We start from the raw sequence: 23,499 nt of genomic DNA on the forward strand, positions 1-23,499 counted from the left end.
ACTGTCTCTCAAATAAATAAAAAATATTGTAAAATACAATTCATTTTTAAAGGCAAAATCTGAGAAAATGCTTTTGCCACATGAATGACCATACATTTATGTACACATGCACAAACACTACCCAAACACCAACCTACATCCTTGGCAAGTTCGGATTCTGAAAGCAAAGCATCCTAGCTGGCAGCTACACAGTGTCAACGTTAGAGTCAGCACTTGGAGGGCAGACCTGCCTGCTCAAATAGACTCATGTTACTTAGTAGCTTTGTGATTTCAGGCAAGATAAGTAAACTCTCTGTAAAGGGAGATAGTAGTAATAGAAGCTAGCTCTGAAAATCAATGAGTTAATACATGTGCCTGGAATATAGTGAGTGGTAAATATTGGTCATTACAATGAGTTGGTGGGTCACTTGCATGCAATGTGTGTGTCAATTGCAGAGACCACCATTCCTCCTCCTCTGTATCCCCCTCTTGTGCTAATCTAATAGTCTACTCGTAGAGGGGTCTGTAGGCCATCTGTCTCAGAATCATAAGGGAGCTGGTCAAAAATGCTCATTCTTCTTCTTTCTGTTTATTTATTTATTTGAAAGGCAGAGAGAGGAACAGATACAGAAAGAGAGAACTCCCCAAATCCCCACAACATCCAAGACTGGTCAAGGCCAAAGCCAGGTTTGGGGACCCCCATCTGGGTCCCACATGAGTGTCAGGGACCCATCACCTGTTGTCTCCAAGGGTATGAATTTGCAGGAAAGGGACTCAAACTCAGGCACTCCCCTATGGGACACAGGCATCTCAAGTGGTGTCTTTGCGGCTGCACCAACTGCCCACCATAGCTCCCACCTCCTTTTTTTTTTTTTTTTTTTTTTGACAGCAGAGTTACAGACAGTGAGAGAGAGAGAGAGAGACATAGAGAAAGGTCTGCATTCCATTGGTTCACCCCCAAAACGGCCACTAAGGCCGGTGCACCGCGCTGATCCGAAGCCAGGAGCCAGGTGCTTCCTCCTGGTCTCCCATGGGGTGCAGGGCCCAAGCACTTGTGCCATCCTCCACTGCACTCCCTGGCCACAGCAGAGAGCTGGACTGGAAGAGGAGCAACCGGGACTAGAACCCAGCACCCATATGGGATGCCGGCACCGCAGGCAGAGGATTAACCAAGTGAGCCACGGCGCCGGCCCCAGCTCCCACCTCTTAATACTAACTGCTCTGGTTCGGCTGTATCCCTGAAAAGTTCATGTGTCGAAACCTTCATTTCCAGTGCTTTAGCATTGGGAGGTAGGGCCCAGTGGGAGGGGGTTTCTATCATGAAAGCAGGTTGCTGCAAAAACAGGTTCAGTTTCATCAGCTTTCTCTTGCTGTCGCTTCTGCCTGTGTCCCCAGGCCTTCTGCCTCTCTGCCACATTATGACACAGGCAGCTCCACAGGTGAGAAAAAAATGCAAAGACTGGAACCCCAAGGGAAGTAGGAGGGAGCCACAGCCATTCTCTGCCGATGCCTGCACTTGCCCGAGTCACTAAACAGCAAACAAGCATCGCTAAGCTTGCGTCTCAGCCACCTTTGGTGTTTTAGTACAACACGAAAGCTACAGTTTGCATTGCCCATGATGAGAAATGAAAACATGTAGACGGGCAATTCATGGGTGATTTTGTACTGTAGTCAGGAAAATACAAAAGCTCTGTCAAAATCAAGTGTTGGGGCCCTTCTTGTCTAGTCACGTTGGGTATATACACAGCCACAACTGAAAGACAAAATAGTGGTCACCTATGCCCCCAGGGCAGCTTGCCCTTGTCAGATTTTTGTAGGTCACCACTCTGGCACTCTAGGCTTTGGAAAGTGCTAGCACACTGCTGTGCCACATCTGTTAGAGATTGAATACAAATTGCAGCTGAATTTATATTTCAAGGTAGTGTTTTACAGCTGCACCTCATTTGTTTTGTCTTGTTTAAAACAGCCCTAAATCACATGCCAGCTACTGTGGGCTCCAAATTCAATTAATGAGGGGTGGAAAGCTAAACCAGCAGCTTGGCCCCCGGACACCTGGTCCACATTGTCTCCAGGACCCTGCCCTGGGGCTCTACCATCCCATCCCAGGCTTCAAGGTCAGGGGCCTTTCAGGGTGTGGACCAAGAATGACTTGCTTGGAAATCACCTGGAAAACTAAGGAAAAACACAATTTTCTAGCTCTAGCCCTGGACTCACTAAATCCAAGGATGGATCCAGAAATCCGCATTTCCAGTATATTCTTATGCACATCTTGAGAATCACCATGGTCTGCAGCCTGCTCTAACATCAATCATTTCCCCTGAATCCAGGGAGTATTTTCCTCAATCAGAAATCGCAGTCTGCCTTTCCTAATTTTCTCCCAACAAGATTTTTTTTTTATTCAAGGTTGAGTAAACTTTCATCTCCTTAATTGTTTCCACCACTGATTACAGTAAAACTCAGTATCCGGAGGATTTTATGGACTAGCGGAAGTCAGATGTAAAATATCTCAGCACTTTATGAATACGTCCCTTATAAGAGTAGGATTACGTTCCTAATGCGTTGTGAGAGAAAGCGTCTCTCCTTGGGATATAAAAAGCTCCCACAATAGGCTGGATGGGTAAATAAGTGTTACCATGGCATCGTGCTCCTCTGTGGCTTCCCCTCAATACAGATTTGGTGGTAAACACCACTCTTGGCTAAGTCCCTCGTTTGCATGACTCTTGGTGGTCTCTAAGGTGCACACATGGAGCATTCTTGGAGTATGTTTAATGTATTGCAGTTGATCCTGAATCTAGGAAGAGAGGCTACACCCCTCCCTACCAGTCCATCATCTGCCCATCACAGACCCCAGGTAGACAGGCCTGGAAGGAATGAGCAGACTGCCCTGTTATCTCGCCACATACACCATAAACCTGCTGAGACTCTGCTCAAAAGGCCATGGGCTCCCCCATACCCCACAGCTGGTCCCTGTGGTTTTGAGGCGTACTAATTCTGTGTCATAGCTCCATCTTTCCTGCTGTCCATTGTTTCCTTCTTCTTCTTAACTTGAACACCTCTTTTTTTGTTTATCTCCTGCCTCTCTGCTCAGAATCTCTCCCAAGAACCTACAGCTGACCTTCTTGGCTCATGGGTATCTAACAACGTGCTTTTTGCCTCCATATCATTGCTGAGAATTAATCTGCTTAAACAATTCTACTGCTCAAAAGACCTATCTGATCTTGAAATGTTAATCACTTTTTTCTTTTGTATTGCTGCCTGCTGGTCACCTTTTATGTCATGTTGATAAATGAGTGGAAGTGGAATTAATATAGAGGTTGGCCGTTCTGTGATCTGATACACTGTGTGACCTACTCATGTCTCGCACAACATCCAACCCCAGCAGAAAACCGAGGCTCCTTCAGTGTTTCCACTCAGGAGATACTTGAGAAAGCCGTTTTTCAAATGCACCTACTTCTTTTTTTAAAAAAACTTTTATTTAATAAATATAAATTTTGAAAGTACAACTTTTGGATTATAGCAGTTTTCCCCCATAACCACCCTCCCACCTGCAAACCATCCCATCTCCTACTCCCTCTCCCATCCCATTCTCCATTAAGTTTCATTTTAAATTATCTTTATATACATAAGATCAACTTAGTATATACTAAGTAAAGATTTCAACAGTTTGCATCCACATAGACACACAAAGTATAAAGCACTGTTTGAAGACTAGTTTTACTGTTAATTTTCAAAGTACAACACGTTAAGGACAAAGATCCTACATGGGGCATGAGTGCATAGTGACTCCTGTTGTTGATTTAACAATTGACACTCTTATTTATGACATCAGTAATCACCTAAGGCTCTCTTCATGAGCTGCCAAAGCTATGGAAGCCTCTTGAGTTCACAAATGCTCACCTTAGTTAGACAAGTCCATAATCAAAGTGGAAGTTCTCGCCTCCATTCAGAGAAAGGCACCTCCTTCTTTGATGGCCCCTTCTTTCCACCAGGATCTCACTCGCAGAGATCATTAAGTAGTTTTTTGCTACAGTATCTTGGCTTTCCATGCCTGAGAAACTCTCATGGGCTTTTTAGCCAGATCCAAATGCCTTAAGGGCTGATTCTGAGGCTAGAGTGCTGTTTAAGGCATTTGCCATTCTATGAATCTGCTGTGTATCCCGCTTCCCATGTTGGGCTGTTCTCTCCTTTTTAATTCTATCAATTATTATTAGCAGACACTGGTCTTATTTATGAAATGCACCTAACTTTTAAGAGAGCAGGCAAGTTGGGACTGGCGCTGTGGCATAGTGGGTAAAGCTGCCGCCTGTGGTGCAGGCATCCCATATGGGTGCCAGTTCGAGTCCTGGCTATTCCACTTCCCATCCAGCTCTCTGCTTGGCCTGGGAAAGCAGTAGAAGATGGCTGCAAGCCCTTGGGGTCCTGCACCCACAAGGGAGACCCAGAAGAAGGTCCTGGCTCCTGGCTTCAGATCAGCGCAGCTCCAGCTGTTGCGGCCAATTGGGAAGCGAACCATCGAATTGAAGACCTCTCTCTCTGCCTTTCCTCTCTCTGTGTAACTCTGACTTTCAAATAAATAAATAAATCTTTAAAAAAAAGAGCAGGCAAATGTTCTGTGTTAGTTGGTTCTTACTGGGCTGTGGCTCAAGTTGGCTTAACGCAGCCCATGTTTTCACTTGTTGTTCTTGTATACTTTTTTTTTAAATATATTTTATTTATTTGAGAGGCATGAAGAGTGGAGAGAGAAGAGTGGAGAGAAAAACAGAGAGACAGAGAGAAAAAGAGAGATAACTCTCATCTACTGGTTTACTTGCCAAATTCCACAATGGCTAAGGCTGTTCCAGGATAGACCAAAATCAGGAGCTAGAAACTCAGTCCTGTCTATGGCCTTACCATCCTGAATGCACCCAATGTTATCAAGCTAAGCAAGTGGTGCCTGCTTGGTACCTGGATGGGAGAAACTCAGTTTAGGTCTCCCATGTGGGTAGCAACGACTCAAATACATAAGCCATCACGGCTGTCTCCCAGGGACTTCATTGGTAGGAAGTGGAACCAGGACTCAAATCCAGGCACTCTTAAATGGGATGCAAGCATCCCAAATGGTGTCTTAACCACTAGGTCAAATGCCCACCCAGGCTGGCATGATTATTAATAGTACTCCCAAAGTATGTAATTCAGTCACTGGACTGTGACCTTACTCACGACCCTCAAGCTTTATATAGAAAAAGAACACTACTTTTGCTTGTCTTTTCCCCACTTCCTTCTCATCCAATCCTATGTCCTCAAACTATCCCATTGAAATAACAGTAGCACTAAATAATGTCACCTGCAAACTAGCCCTAGACCTGGCCTCTTACCCCTCAAAGCTGGGATACCGTACAAGTGGAACAATCTGACTTACCAGTGAAAGATGATGATGGTGACTCAAATCAGAGGCACAATCTTACAGATACTTCATATCCGTTCTCTCCGTTACTACATAACAATCCATTAAAATGTATTTATGAGACCAGCTCACTAATGACAGCCTACCTAATTACTGTCATTCATTAATTCTTAACTGTTTACTGAACACTTACTACGTGCCAGACACTGTTCCAGCTGCTTCTTTGGGCCACACTTGTGACACTCGCATCCCGTATAGGAGTGCCTGGGATAGAGTCCTGCCTCTACCTCTTCCTCTGACCTAGCTTCCTCCTAATGTGCCTGGAAGGAACAATAGCTCAAGTACTGAGTCCCTGCCTCTCACATGGGAGACCCAGATCGAGTTCATGGCTCCTGGCTTCAGCTTGGCCTAGCCCTGGCTATTAGAGGTGTTTGGGGAGTGAACCAGTGAATGGCAGTGTGTGTGTATGTGTGTTTCTCTCTGTCACTCTGCTTTTCAAATCAACTAAAATGACAAGGAAAATGGTAACCCTCCTGAAGAAAATGAAAAAAGAGAAAAGAAAATGAGAGAAAAGTAGAGTGTATTGTGCAGAGTACAGCTCAATTTCAGTACAGGAACACAGATGCTGAGAAAGATAGAAGTGTTTCTTGTTTATTTCTTCTCAAAGACAAGCTGTGCAAGGCTGCAAGGTGGCTCCACCTACAAAGGATTCCAAGAACCAACCCTCCTTCGACCTCCCTGTCCACTCCCTAGGGCGGGGCCTTCATCTGCCTGGTGGGAGCCATCCACCAGCACAGTGCCCGCCTTCCAGCCCGTGGAAATGAAAAGGAGAAAGTACTCTGCAAGAGCTCACCGTTAGGAGCTGGCCCACAAGGATGAGTTTCCACTCCTCTCCCTTTCCACTGGCCAAACAGCCACAGGGCCCCCTGGGAAATGTGGTATCTATTTGAGCAGCCTGGTGCCTGGCTAAAAATTGAAGTGTTCCACACGTTGTCGTCTTTGCCACAATTGTCCTGTTGTACCCTGGGCAAGAGAGACGAAGGCTTTTTGTGACGGGGGTTTTGTTAGATAGACAAGTCCAGGAAGACCTCTGGAGAAGTCAGCTGCACTGAGATCTGAAAGCCAGGAGGAAGGCAGCCATGGAACAGATGCAGGAGTCAAAGGCCCTGAGTTAGATGACAAAGGACAAGTGCATGTTTGAAAAAGTTTCAATTCATGTCGAGTTTTTCATTGCTATAATATATCATTATTTAAAACAAAACTCGCTTAAAAGAGCACAACTTGGGATATGTTCAGGTTTTTATATATATATATATATATATATATATATATATATATATAACTGGTAAGATTTCCAATCCTTTCATATAAAATACATGAATGCATTTCATAACCTGATATGTAGCCACAGTGAAGAATTTATATAGGACTAATAGAAATAAGATAGAAATAAGTACTGCAAACACAATATACCCATTTGTTTTTCTCACCATCTTCTTTGCACCCTTTGTGATCTTTCTCTAAGCTAAGGTACTGGGAAGCTCCACGGAAGAGTGAAGAGATTACAGAATGGGAAAATGTTGTTCTTAAATAATGTGAGAGGAACCTCTAGGTTTTGGGCTCGCCCATTAGTTAGACTGTAAACAAAGCAAGCAATGATTTGACATTGATCATGAGGGGAGAAAATGCTTGCTCGGAAGGCATCTTGTTCTGGCCCCATTTTGGGTACTTTGGGTTTAATTACTTCAGGTTGAATTAACCTTGTATAACCTTGTATGAAACACCACCTGACGCCCACGCACAGGTCCGGCTGCCCATTGTTCATGCTCAGGCACATGGCACATGCATCTGTAGACTTTGGGTAAGGAGGAGCAGTGCACAGGCTGATGGCATCTACAACGAGGGAGGGACATTTCCCTTAACAGCCCTGCCAGTCCTCTACCTACACGAGGGCCTGGGATCCAAGCTATTCTGTAGTGCTCTCTCAGAGAGCTGTCAGTTGCCTCTGAGTGCAGGAGTACCCGTTAACTAAAACCCAGACCCAGCTCCCGGCTGGTTGCAGGGGATGGGTACAGCACAGCAATAAGTCCCAGACGCTGGGGACAGTAACGATCACACACACTCTGTCCCGGGTGCTTTATGCACTTGGTAAACGCTGGGCTTGTGAAGACTTGACCTTCCTTCTCCTTTACTGAAATTTTACCTCTACCGTTTCTGATGCCTAAATGAGCATTCTGGATAGTAAAGCTGCAGTGGCCCTCGGTCATGGGCCTGGGAGTCTGTGAGCGCCCAGGTGAGGCCTTTTATCAGTTATTTTCTTGGCTGAGAAACCTGCCTCACGGCAGATCCCACCCCTTGGTCCAACCAAAATTCTACTGGGCACACTCCCACCATGGTTTCTCAGAGAAAACCTCTGCTTAAGTGTGTGTGTGTGAGAGAGAGAGAGAGCGAGAGAGCGAGAGCGCCTAGCATGAGTAGACGTTGTCAGCCCTCACGCCAATCTAAAGATCTTTCTCAGAAGCCTCCGAGCTGCTTAACCATCTCTGATGTATTCTTAGCTATGAGCTCAGCCCCTGGATTTTCCTGAAATCTGTAGCTCACGCCGCCCTAATCTTTCAACTCCTTCATCTATAAAAGCTGAGAAACAAAACAGATGGAGGGGTAGGATGCAGACTGAAACCTGGTGTTTGGAAGATTTGAACTCGCCAACTGGGAGACGCAACCCACCAGGCCCGGCTCAAAGGCATGGATCCAACCGCCTGGGGTAGCTCTCCGTCTCTGTGTGCTGCCGTTTTTGCTAACTGGACAATATTTTGGAAAATATCTGAATCGCATTTTAACGTCAATGCCTCCCCGTTTGGAAAATGAGGACATTGGGGCCCAGGAGGGAGTCAGGGACTTGCCCCAGGTCACAAAGTCAGCAAAAGGCCAAACAGTAACTGAAACCGGGAACCCAGCGCCCTTTCCACTCCACCGCAGCCTTGTTTGTTGGAAATCGTATATTCCTGCTTCAGAGGCAATCTTAGGTCTGCAGAGCCGCAGCAGAAGGTTTTGGCACAGCGAAGCAGTGTGGTAATCATCCATCCTCTAACACTTCCCCGGTCCTAGAAGCCTTATAAGGAATTTGAATCTCTATCAGAGTTCCCAATTAGCTTTGACAAACCTGATGGGTTGCCAACCAGTATACTCCATCACACCCACTGATTCCAACGGGCAGATCACTCTATTAAACATAAACGTCGCGACTTCCTATCGCCACTAGAACTGGCCATCTGTTCACACTTAATTATCATCCCCTCCAAACATATTTATTTGACAACCTTAAAGAAAAACTCCACTTGGGGAGAGGGCTGAGGATTTAAAGACTTAGCCACTCTGCTTAAGAGCTGTCAATTAAATTTAAAATGCTCTCAAGCCTGGTTCAAAGTCCTACTGGAAATAGAAACACACGCTTTTCAAAAGGGTCCAAAAACACATTCTTGCATTTATTTTCTTAAAAGAAAATTTTAAGAACAAATCATGATTTAAACACACACACACACGGTAAAATGGGCTCCCTTTCTTTTTTATACCTTTTTTCCCTTTCTTACTTCCTATCTTTCTAAAATATACATTTTCCAGTAAGAAAAAAAAAAAAAACAGGAGAGAAAAGCACTCAGATGCCAGATGTATCTTATCAATAACTGGTGGGACGTGTGAGCCAGGAAGCCAGTGGCTGTGTGAAGCTCACATCACCACCCCTGTGCACTTCTCAGAGCTTGTCTCTGGGTTCTGCTTGCAGACCCAAGTCCTTATTCTTGGGTCATCCCCAGAGACATCTCATTTGCATGTGGTCATGCAAAGTTGCTTTTGGATGTTTTAAATAACCTGGATCTCAATAGCTTTGAACACTGCACAAGGGACTTTGGCTTTGTTTGTATTATAAATCAGGTATTTTTGCAAAGTTAAACAGACAATAACCTGAAGAAATTTATGATAGAAAGGAATTCCCAGGGTCAGAATTTGGTGCAACAGTTAGGATGCGCCTAACAGAGTCCCTGGGTTCTTGTCTCTGCTCTGCTTCTGATTCCAGCCTCCTGCTAATGTGCAGTCTGGAAGTCAGCAGGTGATAGTACATGTAATTTGGTCCCAGATCAAATTCCGGGCTCCCATCATCAGCCGGGCTCAGGGCTGGCTCTTGTGGGCATTTGAGGAGTGAACCAACAGAAAATTCTCTCTGCCCATCTACCCCCTTTCAAATAAAATTAAAATACATAAATAATTTTTAAACGAATTTCATGGTTCAAAACCAGAAGCCACAACATTCAGAGAGTCAACATATTTTTGGTTCATTATAAGCCACCCCACAAGGCAGAATATCCCTATCAGAAATGTTCTTCTATTCGGGGAGGTATTTTTGGGAATGAAGAAAAATTGAGTGTGTGTTTTTTTCACTTTTGTCGCCTTTGTAGAGTGGAACGCAATTCTGGTATCTTGGCCTCTCTGGCAGAAAAGCAGGCAATTTAGAAGCTGTGCAGGGACCAACAATTGTATAGGAATGACGTGCAAACAGCCCCTGTTCACTTATTTAGGAAATGAACATTACTGCTTACTATGTACCAATGCCTACGCTGCTCCTGGGTATGCCATAAGCATGATAGGCAAGTTTACTGTTTCCAGGATCCTACAATCTACACAGAGAGATCAAAAACACCACTTAAATTATGATAAAAATAGAAGAAAAGTGATCTATCTTAGAAGTCTGGCTTTTTTAAAACAAATTCTCAAAAAATGGTGAATATACAGTTTCCTTGTTTTTAATGCTGACCTATGAAAAACAAAGGAATTAACATCTACAGTAGAACCCTTTATCCAAGGTTTTGCTTTCTGTGGTTTCCATTACCCACAGTCAACTATGGACCCAAAATATTAAATGGTGAAAATTCCAGAAATAACTAATTCATATGTTTTAAACTGCGTGCCATTCTGAAACAGCATGATGAAATCTCACCCACTCCACTCCGTGCCCCCGGGTGTGAACCATTCCTTAGTCCAGCATATTCGCACTGTCTATGCATCTGCCCCTTGGTCACCTAGTAGTGCTCTTGGTTATCAGGTTGACCACTGCAATATCACAGCGCTTGTGTTCAAGCAACCTTATTTTACTCAATAATGGCCTCAACGCACAAGAGTAATGATGCTGGCAATTCAAGTGGGCCAAAGAGAAGTGCCTCCTTTAAATAACAAGGTGTAAGTACAATATGAAATTTTGAAAGAGAGAGAGGGACTGGTGCAGTAGCGTAACGGGTAAAGCCACCATTTGCAATGCCAGCATCCCAGAAGGGTACCAGTTCAAGTCCCAGCTGCTCCACTTCTGATTCAGCTTCCTGACGCTGGCCTGGGAAAAGCAATGGAGGTGGCTCAACTGCTTGGGCCCCTGCCACCTATGTGGGAGACATGGAAGAAACTCCTGGCTCCTGGCTCCTGGCTCCTGGCTCCTGGCTCCTGGTCCAGATCCAGCAGTTGCAGAAATCTGGGGGGTGAACCAGTGGATAGAAGATCTCTCTGTCACTCCCTATCTCTCTGAATCTCAAATAAATAAAATAAATTTTATTTGAGATTGTATTGATATAAACTTTATCAATGTATGTATGTACAGGAAAAACACAGCCTAGGGTTCAGTACTATCCACAGTTCAGGCATGCACTGGGGGTGGTAGAATGTATCCCCCACAGACAAGGAAGGACTACTGTATTTCACTGCTACTGCACAGCCAGGGCTTTACAGGTCCTTTTCATTGGATTTTTACAAAGGTCTCTGCAAGAAGACACCAAGGACACAATCCCATTACATCCACCTGACTCAAAAATCCAGGCATTGCTTCCCGTACCTTCTCTCCCTCAACTGAGTCTTCCTTATCAACCCAGCTAAAAAGGTCTTGCTCCACACTTCTCTTCCAATACTGTAGAACATATTCAAATTAAACTAGCTAAGTTTTCAATCTCTGATTAAAGTAATTATCTGAAAGTCCAAAAGCTTGTTTTCCACCTCCAGAGTAAATGGCCTCCCCCACCTCCTGTAGCAACACAATCTGATGAGTGTAATTCCACAATTGGGGCTGGCACTGTGGCGTAGTGGGTAAAGCTGTCACCTGCAGTGCTGGCATCCCATATGGGTGGTGGTTCAACTCCTGGCTGCTCCACTTCTGGTCCAGCTTCTGCTATGGTCTGGGAAAGTAGTAGAAAATGGCCCAAGTCCTTGGGCCCCTGCACCCATGTGGGAGACCCAGATGAAGCTCCTGGTTCCTGGCTTCAGATCTGTGCAGCTCCAGCCATTGTGGCCAACTGGGGAGTGAACCAGTGGATGGAAGACCTCTCTCTCTCTCTCTCTCTCTCTCTCTGCCTCTCCTTCTCTCTCTGTGTAACTCTTTCAAATAAGTGAATAAATCTTTAAAAAAGTAAAAAATAATTCCACAAGCATACTGACAGTCAGTGAGCTTCTACTTGCTCAGCAAGATTGCATTGTCAGATCAAGTTTCTGTGCTAATCTGGAATTGATGTCTTCTAAGAAAAAAGCCCAGAATTGGGAAGCTGAATAGTTTATATATTTCAACATTCTCCCTCTTCCTCTCCTTCTCCCTCTCTGGTCATAAATTAAGGAACAAACAACAAAAAGCCTTAGTTTCCTAAAGTATATTACAATGCCATTGCTCAGGTCTTTATTCTGAATAACAATAAAGGAGAAGGGATCATCCTGTTTGTATCCTACTTGATATGTACATAAAAAATTTTATATTATATTTCATAAGTTAATTCCTTATTAATATTTGACAGAATTAGCTAAGAACTTCAGCCAATCAGCAACTCATATTCACCTATAGAATCATTTGAAAATATTTTAGTTTTTAAAAAACTATACATTTTTTTCCACCATACAGCATTGAAAGCTAGAGCATTCCTTCCACTGAATAAACTAAAACTTCTCAAAAGCAAAACTAAAATAACCACAATACTGAAAACATAGAACCTAAATTCAAAATTCCTCAACAAAACATTAGCACATTAATCCAACAATACACTAACAGACAGTAAATACATCATGATCAGCTAGGATTTATTTTCAAAAGATAAGTTGGTTTAGCACTTAAAAATCAATCAAAGGATCAGATCTTTGGCCTGGTGCTTAGTACTGCCTAATAAATCAGAATACCTAGGTTCAAGTCCCAACCCTAGCTCCCAGTTCCACCTTCCTGCTGTAGACCCTGAGAGGCAGCAGGTGATGGCTCAAATAGTTGAGTCCCTGTTGCCCATGTGGGAAACCGAAACTGAGGTCCCAGCTCCCAGCTTCAGCCTGGCCCAGCCCCAGCCATGGTGGGCTCTCGGGGGAATGAACTATGGACTAGGAGCTCTTTGTCTCTCAATTTAAAAGCAATCAAACATCATTTACTATATTAATAAAGGGAAAAATGATCCTATGATCATTTCAAAAATAGGGAAAAGGCATTTGATGAAATTCAACACCCATTCATAATGTTTTAAAATACTCTCAGCTTGTCAAAAATATGAGGTAATTTTCCTACAATGGTCATCTATTCAAAATCTGCAGCTAACATCACAATTAACAGTGAAAGATTCCGTTGTCATCACCCTGCAATTATTAATAAGGAAAGAGTGGCCACCTTTACTGCTTCTCTTCAATATTATGTTGAAGACAGAAACCATTGTAATAATGAGAAAAGGCATATAGGGAGAAAAAAGAAAAAAAATAGGAAAGAAGTAAAATTGTATCTGTAGATAGCAGGATTATTTATGTAGAAAATCCAAGAAGCCATAAAATACAGAACAAATAAATTTAGCAAGATTATATGTATTATATATATGTGTGTGTGTAATGTTTTTAAGCCATTATATTCCAAAATGTGAACTGCAACAATTGAAAACTAGAATAAAATACGAGTATTTACCAGACTAAAGAAAACCTAAGTAAATGGGAAGGCATACCATATTAACAGATTAAAAGACTCAGTGTGTTAGTGTTCTCCTGAGAAACAGAACCGATAGGCTAAATATGATTACAGAGGCTGGGAAATCCTATGGTCTGCTGTCTGAGATCTGGAGAACCAGGCAAGCTACTGATATAATTCATCTGAGCCTGAAGGCATGAGAACAGGTTGGGAGGAAGGTGGTGTTGCTGTGTATGTCCCAGAGTCCAAGGTCGAAGCTAGGGGCTCCAATATCCAAGATCAGAAGAAGGTGAACATCCTAGCTCTGGGACATAGTCCCTCATTTTGTTCTATTTGCTCCCCCAATGGATTGGATCATGCCTGTCCAAGCTAGAGAGGGAGGATCTTTTTTCACTAAGTCTATAATTCAAATGCTAATCTCTTCCAGAAACACACCTTCATAGACACACCCAGAAATAATGCTTTACCAGATATCTGGGCTTTCCATAACCCAGTCAAGTTGACACACAAAATGAACTATCACACTGAGTTTCATTAAGATGATAATTTTCCCCCAAATTAATCTGCAGTTTCAATGCAATAACAGTCAAAACTGAAGAACATTTTTTTGAAGAAGTTGACAGGCTGATTCTAAAGTGTGTATGGAAGTATAACAGATCAAAGAAAGTTTTTAAAAGAACAATTTAACAAATTAACCTTACCTGGTTTCTAAAATTTTCTGTAAAACCTCAGAATCAAAACAGTATAACAGTGATGAAAATATAGACAAAATATATGTGAGAGGAAAATAGAACACAGAAGCAAGCCTACACACATATGGTCAACAATTTTTTTAAAAAAAGGAACCAATGAAATTCAATGGGGAGGGGCCAGCACTGTGGCATGGAGGGTGAAGCCACTGCCTGCAGTGCTGGCATCCTATATGGGCACCAGTTCGAGTCCCAGATGCTCTGCTTCCAATCCAGCTCTCTGCTATGGCCTGGGAAAGCAGTAGAAGATGACTCAAGTTCTTGGGCCCCTGTACACTCATGGGCGACCTGGAAGAAGCTCCTGGCTCTGGGATTCAGATAGGCCAATTGGGTAGTGAACCAGATGATGGAAGACCTCTCTTTCTCTTTCTCTTGCTCTCCTTCTCTCACTGTGTAACTCTGACTTTCAAATAAAATAAATAAATCTTAAAAAAAGAAAAAAGAAATTCAGTGGGGAAAGGAAAGTCTTTTCAACAAATGATGTTGGAAACATTGTTTAGGGAAAAAAAAAAAACAGCTGACACAGATCCTTACCTCACACCATACCAAAAAAATTAACTCAAAATGACTATAGACCTAAATTTGAAACATGAAACTCTAAACTTTTCTACAAGAAGCATAGAAGAACTATGGCATTGGGAAAAACAAACAGTTCTTGGACAGAACAAAAAAGCATGAGCCATAAAGGAAAAAAAATATGATAAATTCATCTTCAACAAAATCTAAGTGTTTCCTCTTTGGGAGACAGCGCTAAGAAAGTAAAATAGCAAGCAAAGGCCTAGAGAAAAGATTTGCTAAGTATCAGAAAACTACTTACATACACAATATATTTTTTTAAAAAAGATCAGTTAATAGGTTGAAGACAATCCAATTTTAAAAATAATAAACACTTTATCTAAAAGGACCTACAACTGTTCCACAGCATATGAGGAGATGCTCAAATCATTAATAATCAGGGAAGTGCAAGTTAAAAATATAACGAGATAGCACTATTCACTCATTAGAATGGCTAACACATATATTTTAAACTGACAATACCAAATGTTGGAGAGGATTACTAGTATATGTACACAAATACTCATAGCAAATTTATTTGTAATAGCCAAACACTGAAAATAGTTCAAATGCCCATCAACAGATAAATGGGTAAACAACTTGTGGTAAGAACCTGCATTGTGGTGCAACATGTTAAGCTACTGATTATGACACAGGCATCTCATATCAACATGCTGATTCCAGTTCTGGCTGCTCTGCTTCCAATCCAGCTCCCTGTTAGTGCACTGGGAAAAGGAACAGAAGATGGCACAAGTGCTTGGGCCCCTGCCACCCACATGGGAAACCAAGATGGAGCTCCTGGATCCTACCTTTGGCCTGGCCCAGCCCTGGCTGTTGCAGCCATTTGTAGAGTGATCCTGCATACAGAAGATCTCTCTTTCTCTCTCTCCCTCTCCACCCCCCCACCTCTCTCCCTCTCCACGGCACTTTGCCTTTTAAATAAATAAATAATCTTCATGAAAAAAATTGTGATATATTTATATAACACAAAACTACTCAGCAATAAAAGGGAACAAATTATTGGTATGTTGAAATTGAGATTTCAGAAGAATCTCAAAAGATCAATATACTGAATGAAAGGCAATAGGGAGTACATACTATATGATTTTATTTATATTAAATTCTAAAAACTGTAAACTACCCTGTAGTGACACAAAGCACAGGCCAGTAGTTGCCTACACATCTTGACAGAAGGTAGAAAAGATATACAAAGGAGCTTGAGAAAAGCTTAGGGAGAGAGAAATAATGGTTAATTTGATTATGATGATGGTTTCATGGGTATAAACATTTATCAAAATGATAAAGTTGGGGAGTTTAAATGTGTGCTTCAATATGAAACAGTTCATTGTATTTCAAGTATACCTCAATAATTAAGATAAATTAATATACTCTGTCTAATTATCCCAACTCGAAGTCAGTATAGTAGATTGGCTGTTTTTACTCCATATTTAGACATGTCTCACATAATTCATTCTCCTGGGCCAACTTCCCAGGTTTAATCACATTAGAATGTAGATTAATAAGATGTTTTAAAATGTAGAAGGAATAGAAGCATTAGTTAATACATAGAAACCATATGTGATGGTTAGTAACAAGGATCTCAGAGTTAGGCATACCCAAGTTTGAATCTCAGTTCTCATTTTCAAAATGACCTTGCATGAAACTAAATTTACTCACTAGTAAAATGGAGATTATAATTCTATTCATCCTATAAATTTAGATATTTAATCAGCATGCATATACAGTACAGGGGCCCAGATGGATAGCTAATGAATTAAAACACTGCCCAAGCACTCAAATGGTAGCCTCAAATTTCTAAAGCTTTAAAAGTATTAATAAAATTACCCAGGGGAACTACAGAGCATTTGAAGGGCATTCTAGGAGCCAATCATTGGTCATATCCTCTTCAAATTTACATTGATTGTTGAGCGTATTTCCACATTTTAGTACAGTAAAACATAGCCAAATTTTCTCTGTTCCTGCCCATATCCTTTTCTTATTTTGTAATCATTTTAAAAACCTTTTATGGGTTGTTAGATCTAAAACACCAGGCATAGAGCTTCATCCAAGAAATCTATTGACTATTTCTGTTTATAAACAATTTAGACTTGTATAAACTTTGCCCTTCACTACATTGGTGATCTGTTCCAATTTGGGACTACCTCTATCTGATACACAGCTGGAATTTAATAAACGTTAATAACTTTATTTCTCTATTTAGGTTGATCCACATAGCTAAAGTGCACATAGAAATTACATGAGATTATTGGGTTCAAAAATAAATTCCATGAGGCTCACGGGGACTGCAGTGAAATACGAGTGTAGCAGATGCATCCTTTTAACACTATAGCTGCTTCTGATCCTTAGTTGCTAGCAGCACTCTGTTCTTATCATGCCACAGCAGAGTTGATGTTCACTTCATTGACTATAAAGAGACAGGGACCTAAGTAAATGGGTCCCTGTCACTGTGCTAGAAGCTTCTTGTATCATTTCTACACATCTTTGTAATAAAGCAACTGTGTCTTTAAAAAAAATGATTTATTTATTTATTTGAAAGGTAGTTACAGAGAGAGAAAGAGAGACAGAGAGAATGATCTTCAGTCAGCTGGTTCATTCCCCAAGTGGCTGCAATGGTCAAGGCTAGGTGGATCTGAAGCTAGGAGCTTCCTCCAGGTCTCCCACCTGGGTGCAGGGGCACAAGGACTTGGGCCATCTTCCACTGCTTTTCCAGGCGCATTAACAGGGAGCTGGATGGGAAGTAGAAACTATATGGGATGCTGCCACTGCAGGCCGCAGTTTAACCTGCGACAATGCAGCACCAGCCCCAGCAACTATGTCTTATCCATGAGATAGTTGAGGCCTGACTTGCTTTACATTGTACAAATAGTGTGAAATAACTTATACAGGATACGCAACCTATATTCTCTACGTTATACCAGATCACTTTTCAACATCCGGGTTCAATCTTATAATCTGCTTTCCAAATGGAGACACATCTATGCATTAAGGTGATGGAAGGGCTTTTAATAATTATTTCAGATCAATAGTGAAAACTAGGATCCTGCTGCAAACCATGGTGAGTAGCCAGGCTAGTCTTAGCCACCAACTGTTCAGCAATGTCAAAGCAAGGAGGTGAGGATAAGGTTTCTCACATGCTGCATGGCGGCCACATAGAGTCTCTACAAAGGAAGACACAACCTTGACCTGGAGGAACACATTTCCGGACAGGATCAAGTTCCTCACTACTCACAATATGACCTGCAGACCAGCAGCAGCACCAGGGAGCTTGCTAAAAATGCAAAACCTTGAACCTACCACAAGCCCACTGAATCAGATTCTGCATTTTAACAGGATACTCTGGTGATTCATGCAAATCCAAGGATATTTCAAAGTTCATGGAACATGAAATTTAAAGACACATTTATTTCAATGGAAACATTTTGAAATCCTGCAATATTTTCGTAAGGCATACTTGCCACAAATTTTGTGAAGACCCACATATTAAAGTTTGGGAAGCACTGATCTACGGGTCTACAAACTTGCTTACCATCAGAGTAACTTGGGTAGCTTTGACAAAAACAGATTCCAAAGGCCAATTGTCCAGAGATCCTGACTCCGCAGACTTTGGGTCAACCCAGAAATCTACAGTTTCAGTAGCTCTCCATGAAATCCTTGGAAACAGCCAGGTTTGAGGCCCCCTTATTAGAGTGCCCGCTGTGTAGTGCACCCAAGTTTTCCTCAGAAATCATACAGAGGGTTGAGTTGGAGGCAGCTTGAAGTACTCTGAGATTCACTATGTCGACATATTTTATCAAGAAATGTATCCATTTCCACCCACAAAAATCTTCTGGGAGCTAGATTCCATAATAGGAAAACATTAGCTGAGGAATTTTCAGTGAAATGAAGCAAAGCTTAATTTTTCCAAAGTAGGCCTTTCAGTTCCTGGAACAAACCCACTTAGCCCTAAATGCACCCAAACACAGACACAAACAGAAAGAGACCAAGAGGAGAACTCAGTGCTGTTCCCCAGCGTCTTTACAACCTAGTGACCTTGAGGCCTCCGTCTCTGTGAGTTCACTGTCCTCCCAACCTCATCTCCAGCTCAGAGAGCTGAAGGGCAGTCTACGTCCATGTCATAGCTCAGGGTACTCCACATGGCAGAAGCTAAAGCCTAAAAATAATGAACATCTTGCTGTGTTGTATCCACTCTCCCACCTACATCTTATTTTTTACATCAATGCATTATTAAGAGACTAATGAATCAAATAAGGCAAATTCAGGCACTGGGTTTCAATGATGAGAATGACACTAAAATTCCAGATCTGTGGTGAACAAGATATAGCATTAAATTCATGAATAGTGGAGTTGAGAATCAGGACAAAAAGTCAAGATCATAAACCCGGAAGTTCACATTCAAACTCTGAAATAGGAAATGTCTAGAAAAGTAAAACAAGACAGAAAGCAAGAAGGAAGTGCTGATGACTTGATGTGTCCCCCCAAAGTTCATGTGTTGGAAACTTAATCCCCAATGCAACAGTGATGGGAGGTGGAGCCTAATAAGAGATGATTGGGTCATGGATTAATGTCATTATCACAGGTGTGGGTTTGTAATAAAAGTAGGCTAGGTCTTTCATTCTCTCCCACTCTCTCCCTTCCACCTTCACTTCCCACTATGGAGTAATGTAGCAAGAAGGTCCTTGCCAGGAGTGGGCCCCTTAACCCTAGATTTCCTAACCTCCAGAACTGTAGAAAATAACTCTAAGGCCGGCACCATGGCTCACTAGGCTAATTCTCCGCCTGCGGCGCCGGCACCCTGGGTTCTAGTCCTGGTCGGGGCGCCGGATTCTGTCCCGGTTGCTCCTCTTCCAGCCCAGCTCTCTGCTGTGGCCAGGGAGTGCAGTGGAGGATGGCCCAAGTGCTTGGGCCCTGCACCCCATGGGAGACCAGGATAAGTACCTGGCTCCTGGCTTCGGATCAGTGTGGTGTGCCAGCTGTAGCTGCCATTTGGAGGGTGAACCAACGGAAAAAGGAAGACCTTTCTCTCTGTCTCTCTCTCTCACTGTCTGTAACTCTATCTGTCAAATAAAAAAAAAAAAAAGAAATATAACATTACCAGGAAAGTTCTCTCATGACAATGCCTAGTCAATCCCTTCTCCCACTCTTCATCCTAAGAGGCAAGCGCTATTCTGACTTTTCCACCATAGATTAACTTTTCCTGTTCTAGATCTCCATATAAATGGAATTACACAGTATATACTCTTGCAGGGATTTTGAGAATCATTCATGTGGTTGCATAGAGTTCATTCTTTTTTGAGCTGAGATACATTCTATTTTTTTTAAATATCACAATTTGCTTTTCCATTCTCCTAATGATGGTCTCTAGGCTAGGGCTATCATGAATAAAACGTCTATGAAAATGCATATATAATTTTTGTGAATATATATTTTGATTTCTCTTGGATAAATACCCAGAACAGGGATTGCTATGTGTTAAGGTGGGCATATGCTTAGTTTTATAAGAAACTTTCAAACTTGTCTCCAGAATGATTGTACTATTTATGCTTCCACCAACGATGTATGAGATTTCCAACTTCTGTGTTGTTGTTGTTGTTGAAATAAATTTTAGCCTTTATCTTTTTTAATGCCTTCCTTCTATTTACTTTGGGTCTGCCTTATTCAAAATTCTTTTTAGGCCTCTGGGTTTTTGTACAGTCATCTCTCGATATCTACTGAGGATTGGTTCCAGGACCCCTGTGGATACAGATATCAAAAGCCATGGATACTCAAGTCCCTTATAGAAAATGGCACAGTATTTGTGTGTATTCTATTCACCTCCTCCTTTATAGTTTAAATCATCTGTAGGAGCCAGCATTGTGACACAGCAGGTTAAGCCGCCACTTGGGATGGAGGCATCCCATATCAGAATGCCAGTTCAAGTCCCACCAGCTCCACTTCCAATTCAGCTCCTTGCTACTGTGCCTGAGAAAGTAGCAGATGATAACTCAAGTACTTGGGTCCCTGCCACCCACTTGGGAGACCCAGACTGAGGCCATAACTCCAGGCTTCAGCCTGGCTCAGCTCTGGCTGTTGTGGACATTTGGAGAGTGAACCAATGGCTGGAAGATCTCTCTATATTTATCTCTATCACTCATTCTCTGCATCTCTATCGTTTGAATAATTTTTTTAAAATATAAATCATCTCTACATTACTTATAATATCTACTACAATGTAAATACAATGCAAAGAGTTGTTAGATTATATTATATAAGAAATAATGGCAGGAGATCCAAGATGGCTGAATAGGGTCTAGCCACACTAACTTAAGCTACTCTGGCTTATGAAAAGAACAAAGAAAGGACTATGTTCCCAGTTGTCTGACAGAAGGAAATTTTTGGCAGAGAAGTAAGAAAAAAAAATAAGAAAGACTCCATGGGACAAGAGGAGAGAAGACAGTGACAGAGCTGCAGCCAACCACGTGGCACAGCCAGCTGCCTGCTGTGAGCTGCCATCTTAGCACCTTAAGGTAAGAAGACACTGCCACCTGCCACTCACAGTTTTAGCTGAGAGGGAATTCCACAGTCACCCTCTGAGTTTCACTTCAGCCTGGAGAGCTGACGAGTCTGAGCAACTGCGGGGCTTGGAGCAGGGAAGCTGCGTTGCTTTGCTTTTCTTCCCACCCTGCTCCCCACCCCAGCAGAAAAACACCATACTCGGCAGCAAAAAGCTGCACAGTGCACCTCTGTTCTGCTCCTACCAGCATCGTATCAGAGTCAGGGCAACTTCCGGGGCAAAGGATGAATCCCCTGCCTCTTGCAACTGTGAGAGTTTTGTGGCATTAGCCCCAGAGCTATGCTTAAGCCAGAGGATTCACTTAAGTTTCTGGGGGCTGATACCAGAAGCAGCCCATAAAAAAATCAGCTCCCACCCTGGGAGATCTGGGTAATGACCCCACAGTACTCTGATGGTACCAGGACTGTAACAAATCTTTCTAAATTTCTTGGCGCCACTGGAATCTACCCGGTGGACTTAGGGAAGAACCTACCTACATTCTACCTCTCTGGACTCATACTACCCACAGTAAAATCTGTATTTCTTGTAGTTACCCTGTAGGACTGGAACAGGGTATATTCATATCCTATAGTCCACAGTACCAGTTGGACTCTCCTACCAGGACCTGAGGAAGGAGGCATCTGTATCACATAGTCCTAGAGCCACAACAAATGGTACCACAAGCCCTAGCATCACTCAGGCTTGCCAGTAGGACAAGGGGGTGGACACCCATTCTCCCTCAGCACCAATAATAAGGTCCTGGCTACCACATTCACCAGGAAAACTGAACTCTCTATGGGTCAAAGATACACATCCAAGGAAACCCTTACTCATCTCAAAGCCACACTTCTATCACTGCTGACATTGATTAAGACAAAAGATCACTCAGAGACTACACTCTCAGGCTCACCTAGAATCAAAGTGAAACAACAAGCCAGGTGATACCCTGCATTTCAGCTAAACCATAAACGCTTTTCCAACAAAACTTACTCCATAAAGAAGAAGGGATAAGTACATCAGATGGGAATACATCAACCTGGGGACATAGGAGCCAGAGAGAAGCAAGGTAGCATGATGCCTCCAAAAGAACACGATAATCCTCCAGAATTAGATCCTGAACTGAAGGACACTTAAAAGAAAATCCCAACCTAGTGTACTATGTCCAGAAAAGCTACCCTTTAAAAGTGAAGGAGAAATGAAGTATTTTCCAGATAAGCAAAAACTGAGAATTCACCACCACCAGACTTGCCTTAGAAGAAATTATGAAGGGTGTCCTGCATTAGAAGTAACCATGAAACACACGTCACCAGCAAATTCAGAGCAAGTAGAATCATTATCCAAAATCAAATGGCAGGTCTTAGTTCTTCTGTATCAATACTAACCTTGAATGTAAATTGATTAAATTCACCAACCAAAAGATTTAGCTTGGCTGAATGGATTAAAAATCCACAGCTCCACTATATGTTGCCTACAAGAAACTCATTTCATAGCAAAATACACAAAGACTGAAACTGAAGGGTTGGAAAAAGATATACCAGGCAAATGGAAACCAAAACAAGGAGTTGTAGCTATCCTGATACCAGACAAAACAGGCATTAAATCAAAAACTGTAAAAAGAAATAAAGGAGGACATTGTATTTTGATAAAAGTTCCAATTCAGCAGGAAGACATAGTCATAAATATATATGCACGCAATACAAAACCACCCAAATATACGTTAGACTTAATACCATTAGACTTAAAAGGAGAGATAGATTCCAATACAATAATTGTTGGTGACATCAACATGTCACTCTCATCAATGGCCAGATAACCCAGACAAAAAAATCAATAAAGCTACATAGGAGTTGAAACATACTATCAAGCAAATGGACCTAGCAGACATTTCATCCAACAACTACAGAATATACATTCTCATCAGCACGTGGAACAGTTTCTAGGATAGACCACATATGAAGTCACAAATCAAGTGTCAATAAATTTTAAAAGATGGAAATCATACCATGTATCTTCTCAGATCACGAAGGAATAAAACTAGAAATCAACAACAAGGAGACCAATAGAACACCATAAATATTTGGAAATTAAACAACATGCTACTGAATGATGAATGGGTCATTGAAGAAATTAAAAAGACAATCAAAAAATTTCTTGACATAAATGAAGATAAAAACACAACATACCAAAATCTGTGGGATAGAGCAAAAGCAGTATCAAGAGGAAAGTTTAGGGGCTGGCGCTGTGGCATAGCTGGTAAAGCCACCACCTGCAGTGCCAGCATCCCATGTGGGCGCTGGTTCTAGTCCCGGCTGCTCTACTTCCAATCCAGCTCTCTGCTGTG

Source organism: Oryctolagus cuniculus, chromosome 2 (assembly GCF_964237555.1).
Source record: "Oryctolagus cuniculus chromosome 2, mOryCun1.1, whole genome shotgun sequence".
NCBI classification, from domain to species: domain Eukaryota; kingdom Metazoa; phylum Chordata; class Mammalia; order Lagomorpha; family Leporidae; genus Oryctolagus; species Oryctolagus cuniculus.